At 34.7% G+C, this 7,213-nt stretch overlaps 1 pseudogene across 1 annotated transcript; it reads right to left on the bottom strand.

Annotated features, from left to right (window-relative positions):
- Positions 1-348: 348 nt before the first annotated feature.
- LOC147538632 (uncharacterized) lies at positions 349-3,453 on the bottom strand (annotated as a pseudogene). Its single transcript, XR_015225895.1, has 5 exons — positions 3,301-3,453; positions 2,820-2,954; positions 2,697-2,722; positions 1,826-1,870; positions 349-891 (listed from the first exon to the last, which is right to left on the bottom strand). The product of XR_015225895.1 is annotated as an uncharacterized LOC147538632 (transcript).
- Positions 3,454-7,213: the final 3,760 nt, after the last annotated feature.

Below are 7,213 nucleotides of genomic sequence, written 5' to 3'. Positions count from 1 at the left end.
CATTGACAGGCTTAATTCCTAGTTATTGAATTATGCTCTTTCGTATGTTGTTGTGTTTTAAGCCTCTTTCGTTAATTGTTTAACTTAAATGGTTATCGTGATTATCACATATTGATGTTGTATCAATGTCATGCTATGACTAATGTAGATTGTAGTCCATTTTAAAAAAAAGGTATATGTGAATCATGACCATTTACTCTTTAGGGCAAAAAGCACATTTGAGGTTCCCCATGGAGGTTACGACTTCAAAATCTATGTTACTACCCACTAGAACCAAGACTTATTTCTTGGAGTCACCTAATTACTTGACCCAATTCTTGTAAGTTAGTCGGAACAAAAGACAAGAAGTAAACAAACACAAATCCTCATAAACTTGTCAAACATGGACAAAAATACACAAAGGTTGAAAGCAACTTACATGAATATGAATCATAGGGACCCATCATATAGATGAATATGATCCTTACATTAAAACTTTGCCATATAACTTCACTTTCCAAGTCAAATGAAATAAACATAGTGAAGACTCAGGACTGGGATAAGTTGACTAGTTCATAATCTTGGTTTCTTAGTAATTTTTGTCTTCCACAAAGGAACAAAATCTTCCTTGTCATCTTCATCAAACAATTTGTCATCGTGGACTTCTCTTTTCTTATTACACTGATTCAACACGGGTTTAGATTCAGAGACAGGTCTCTTGTTCATTGAAGATGGAGTAGGGAAGATTTAGTGGAAGCTGATTTCTTCGTAATAGTAGTTACAGAGACAGACTTGGTCACTGAGGTAGCGGACTTTATTGGCGACCTGAGTTTCTATAGTTGAGTTTTCTTCTGTTTCTTCTCGTAAACCTTCTTTGCCACGTCTATTGGTAGCAACCCACATTCCATCATCCTGTCACAAAACAACATGGACTAATTTGTGTAAAATTTGCTAATCCATGTTCCTGAGATGCAGCGAAACGAAAGGAAAAACAACGACACAAATAAGTGAACAAGATGGATAAATGTCTAATTGTTTCGGATTTTAGCAGCTATCTTAAAAAACATTTTAGAAAAGCCTATCATTAGTCCATCAAGAATTCATGAGCAGTCGAGCAAAAACTATCAAGTTCTACGTACGAAACTAAGAATAACTAATATTTTCATAGCATTATTGGTGCAAAATAGGTGGTGGGTCAGAAGACATATGAATCATATGGCTTGCAAAGAAAACCCAAAAAGCTCATTCATTTAGCAACAGAGGATATTAATGTCCGCTAACACCTCATAACATATAGAAGTGATTCAATTTGACGACTATAAATAAGTCTACTATTCGAACCCAAGCTAGCAAGACCATCCGATTCTAACAGTCCTTGAGACCTATATAAAGATGTCCTAAACAAATCTTCATATCGTGAGATAGCATTCTTTTTCTTTTCTAAGAAGTTGAATGCCAATCTCTAAAGCATCTTAAAGACACAACAAGAAAAAATGGCGTCGTCTTGCACAACACGCATAAATCATGTAAAGAAATCACCTCGTATGGGTTTCCCCATTTCACCGAACAACTAGTCTACTCATCTTTGTCCTCTCCAAAAATACTATTACATCTGTTAGGTTAATCCCGGTGCGTTAAAAAGTGTGGGAGAAGCCTTATCTCTTGAGCTAGCTTTTGGAGTGAGAAAGGTCCAAGACGACCCAACACTGATATCAGAGCGAGGTTATAACAAGTCTGGGCGGGAGAAGTCTTACCTCTTGAACTAGCTTTTGGGGTGATAGAGGTCTAAGACCACCCAACAATAAACCTAAAAAAGCAAGAATAAAACCTGAAGTAGAATTCATACCAAAATGCTGCCATATCACTACCAGACATCTGTTCATATAAAGATGGGAGAATTTGACATACACCCCCACTATTATATGAATATTAGGACTACACCCCACTTTTTGAAAACTTTTGATATACACCCCCACTTGTACGGAAACCGTCAACTCAGAGTTAAGTTGGGTGTGTGCGAAACACACGCGCCAACCATGACGATTTTACCCTTTTGTAGTTGTTGAAATATTTTGAGCGATTTTGACATACACCCCCACTATTATATGAATTTTTGGACTACACCCCCATTTTTTTGAAAAAAACAAAATTTTTCAATTTGCCCTCCAGCGATCATCTTTTACCTTTTGTCTTATAAATTTATTTATTTTAGACAAGCTAAAAGGTCAAAGCGAAAGAACTATTTGAAATATCAAACTATAGAAAAGATGGGAGGAACTATTTGGGATATCAAGCGAAAGAATTTATTTATCTTATATGGGAGGAACTTATTTATCTTATTTGACATATAAGATAAATAACTTCTTTCGCTTTGATCTTTTAGCTTGTCTAAGATAAATAAGTTTATAAGAAAAAAGGTAAAAGATGATAGTTGGAGGGCAAATTGAAAAATTTTGTTTTTTCAAAAAATGGGGGTGTAGTCCAAAAACTCATATAATAGTGGGGGTGTATGTCAAAATCGCTCAAAATATTTCAACATCTACAAAAGGGTAAAATCGTCATGGTTGGTGCGTGTGTTTCGCACACACCCAACTTAACTCTGAGTTGACGGTTTCCGTACATGTGGGGGTGTATATCAAAAGTTTTCAAAAAGTGGGGGTGTAGTCCTAATATTCATATAATAGTGGGGGTGTATGTCAAATTCTCCCTATAAAGATTCATAAAAAATCCTTAATGGGTCTCTCTGCAAATTCAAAATACAACAAAACCATCACTCTAAAACCCTAAAATTTTTATAAATTTCAAGAAATCCATCAAACAATTTAAAAAAAAAAACCTACTTCCTCAGGAGGATCACGTTTCTGCCCAGGCAAATCAAAAACCTTCTTCTCCTTCTTCTTACCATTATCTTCACCTTCAACTATCTTCTTTTGCTTTCCTACTTCTTCTTTAATCTTCTTCACATTTTTCTTCTCCTTTGATCAACAAAACAAACCCAAAAGTGTAAACAAAAACCTACCCATTACTCACAAAAGTAGAATCAAAACAAAATTTGGGAAAAATACAAACCTTTTTTGATTTCTTATTGGAAATCTTTTTAATGTTGAGACATTCTATTCATTCCTCCATTTTGATCCTTCCCCCAACCCTCCGCCGATGTGGCAACATGTCACTTGAGTGTGGAGCAATTAGTGAGAGAATTGTGAGAAAATATACACAAGTGATATGTTGCAACATCGGCGGAGGGTTGCGGGAGGGACTAAAATGGAGGGATAAATAGAATTTTTGTCTCTCATCTTTGGGTTCAGCTTCTTTCTTTACTTTAGAATCTTTGTTATCAAGATTAGATTTTGAAACAACATTAACCAGTTTCTTCTTATTCTTTTTTGTAAAGAGACTACTGAGACATTTCTCGTCATTTTCTTGGTCGAACTCGTCTTCTTTCTTCACGAGGTTGTCTTCCATTGGCGACATTTTTACCGAAAAGAAAGAAACGAATTGGTAACTAAGGAGGCGGGAGATACCCACCCTTTGTTGGGCTCCATAGAGCATTCCCAGCCCATAACATAGGTTGACTAACCTTAACCAATTTGGAATGCCACTTTACAAGTTTCACTCTCAATCTCATTCAACACAAATGTTATTTGGTCCGAAATTGGTGTTAACCACAGGGGTGACGGCTGATGTGGCAGGCTCCCATTAGTTAGGCCATGTAGAGAGAGAGAGAAATACCATGACCACTGGAAGTCAGTCAAATCAGCATTCAACATTGTGGTCAGCCTCCAATTTCAGATCAAATATCATTTCTACCTGTAAAATGTGTGGTCAAGAAGAGATGATGTTAGTTTTTTAGTCAAACTCTGTTGAGCCAAATATTTATTAGCTTTCTCATGAGACATGAAAATGTCTCATCCGATTCTTTTAACTTTAGCATAATCATGTGTCTTCTAAGGAATTAAGTACGAAGAACAGATAGAACCGAAGAAAGACACGATGAGAGATATTTCGGTCATTTGGTGACAAGGGTATTTTGAAATTTGGTCAATTTTGATATTTAGATCAAAATTAGAGTAAAAAACTAACTCAACGGCTAAAACGAAAAGTCAAATTAGAGTCTGTATGAGAAAGTTAGTCCAGATCAAAGATAGTTGGCCAAATAAGCTACATGACATGTGACGTGCAATCCAACGGTTAGGAGCCCGTCCCCCACTGTAACTTGAAGCAAGAATTACCGTAGCCCGCGAGGAATGGGGGGAAGAGAACGTGACACGCACGTGTAGTGCATATTGGAAGCGCGATGCATCTTATCTCAGTAGTCCGCGAAGCACCGTATCCACCTCAGTTAAAGATCTAAGAAAATCTGGCGCCCAGATTTGAGACAAAATTTTCCATTCTTTCTCTCGTCTTCTTTTGGGAACCTTTTTCAACTGTTTTAGAGAGAGAGAGAGAACCGATAGAGCTGGAGATGAAATCAAAGATGGATGGAGAGAAATTGAAGAGGGAGATTATATGAATCAAGTTTCTTTATTTATCTTCTCTTTTAAAATGAGAAGATAATCGAGATATTTTCTAGAGAAAGATTGAGGGAGAAGAATAGAGATATATTCAGAGAGAAAGGAGATTATGAAAGAGTTTTAGGAAATCCTGGGATAAAAGGAAAGTTACAGAGAGAATAATAGCAAAAGAAGAAATTCTATTGATGGGGGAAGATATTGTTGGGATTCGGATTTAGTGAGAGAAAGAGACGGGATATATTTTAGAGAACTCGGAAGAGATTTTTAGTTGGATATTTCTGCTCTTATCTTCAGAGATATTAGAGAGAGGAATAAACCATTAATAGTGAAAGATTTCTTACTGTTAGAGAGAGAGATAGATTAAAGATTTTCAGAGAGATAGCTGGAGATTGAGAGAGAAATCAGAAGGCTTCCAGGACTAAAATTCTTCTCCTTCTTTTCTCTTATAAATAAAGAAACAGAGAGCAATAGAAGATCATCATCTCCAGGATATAAAAAGAAAGAGCTGAGCTGAAGAAAAGGCTTCAAGAAAACTATAGAGAGAGAGAGAGAGAGGAAAAGAAAAGAGTAAATTTACTGCAGAGAGGGGGTTTCTCTTCTCTATCATTGTGATTCACTGAAATATAGAGAGAGAGAATGTAGAGAGAGGAAGAGGTTTTTTCTACAGAGAAGATTATATTAAAGAGAGGGAGAGCTTGACAGGTAACAAAATAGCTCTAGCTCAGTTGGTAAGATCTTTATATTTAACACCTTAGGTCTTGAGTTCAAATCACCCTCATGTATGTTTTTTTTTTTTTTCTTTTTTCAATCACTCGTCTCCTCTAATTCATATCTATTTAAACACAAATTAATCAGGTAACCTACATTTTGCTTATGTGAAGTTATCTACAATTAAATTAACGTGTAAATTTTTTCTTGTTTGCACCTTATTTTTTTCTAAAGAGTGTTATAGTAGTTAAATCTACTAAACCGGTGTTTGTAATGGTTGGTAGTGACTAAAATTATAGTTTCACGAACTTTTAAAACTAATATTTTGTTCGTATTTAAATTGATTCAAAATCTAGAACCTTCTTCGAACACAAAATTATTTAGAGTTTAGAGTTTTCCATTTTTCTTCTTAACGTTTGTTTCCTTACATTTTTTTTAGCTATTTCGAACTACTAAATTTTAAAAAATCTTAACGGGTTAATAGGTGCAGGTTAGCAAAATCAACAAACACTTTTTGGCTTAAACGAAGGGGCCTCAATTTCAAACGCGCTTTAGGCCTACCAAAATCTTGGGCCGACCCTGATGTAATAAAACTCTTTATGCTCTCTTTAATCTACATGAATAACTAGATCTCTTAACTAGGGTTGATGATGAAACCATATTCGATTAGAAACATATTTTTAATTGATTAATTGTTTGATTATGCTTCAAAGCTTAATTTGTTTTAGTTTGTTAAATTGATTTTCTCGTCATTGTTTATGCTTTTAATTTGATGTATCATGCTTAGGTTAAGTTCTTTGATGGTGTATGCTTATCGATTAATAGATAATAGTTTAGAGATTTATTTTTTGAAACAAGACCATTGCATTATCATGGGTTATCGATTTTAAACGAAAACATCTCCTGGAATTAAGATAGTTCATTATCTAAATTTCCGAGTTAGAAAAAGAGAGAGTTAGTCAGTTAATTTCGTGTGTTTAGAAGTAATTTATGTGGTGGATTCAAAAACTCTAGGCTTTTCCACATTGATTTTCTTTTCCCATTATTATTTATCTTCTTTAGTTGTTAGAGTACTTTGTTAATTTATTCTTATAAACCAATTTGAAAAATCGTGCAAATTCTAGGTTAAGAACGGATTTGATTGATCTCTGGGGATCGACCCCGTTCTTATCGGGTTTTATTACTTGAAGCCCGTATATTTGCGGGTGTACCCTTGCCGGTTTACCCTTTTGGGCATCGACGCCAAAAATTTGATGGCCCAAAAAGGGTACACCTAAAAGGTCTTCACCCGCAAGTATACGGGCGTCAAGTAATAAAACCCGGTAAGACTATAATTAAGACCGGGATCGATCCACAATGACTAGTCAAACTCGTTCTTAATCTAGAATTAGTAAGATTTTTCAAAGTTGATTGGTGAGATAAAATACTAAAACGAAGGCAAATAATAATGGGAAAGTGAACTCAATGACGAAGCAGACTAGAGTTTCTGAATCCACTACATAAATTACTTCTAAACACACGAAATTAACTGACTAACTTTTTCTTTTTATAACTCAGAATTTTAGATAATGAACTATCTTAATTCCGTGAGATGTTTTCGTTTAAAACCGATAACCTACAACAATGTAATTGTTTTGTTTCGAAAAATAAATCTCTAAACTATTATCTATCAATCGGTAAGCATACATCATCACAAAATTTAACCTAAGTATGATGCATCAAATTAAAAGTATAGACAATGAAGAGAAAACCAATTTAAGAAACTAAAACAAGTCAAACTTTGAAGCACAAACAAGCGAGTTAATGAGTCAAAAATATGTCTCTAAAAGAAAAATCATGAGTTTCACCAAAAACCGTAGTCAAGAGATTATTTATGTCGAGAAAGTATATTGGATGTCCCAAACCACAACAAAAAAAAAGTATATATCTTTTGTTTTAACAAATACGGAAGTTACTTTGTCTTTTACAATCTTATTTGGAAAACTAGTGATTGCGAAATTTTGTGAATTATG

This window comes from Eschscholzia californica, unplaced genomic scaffold, assembly GCF_041429995.1.
Source record: "Eschscholzia californica isolate CP2 unplaced genomic scaffold, dmEscCali1.0.p SCAF_5, whole genome shotgun sequence".
NCBI classification, from domain to species: Eukaryota; Viridiplantae; Streptophyta; class Magnoliopsida; order Ranunculales; family Papaveraceae; genus Eschscholzia; species Eschscholzia californica.
This window is presented reverse-complemented; position numbering and strand designations above follow the sequence as displayed.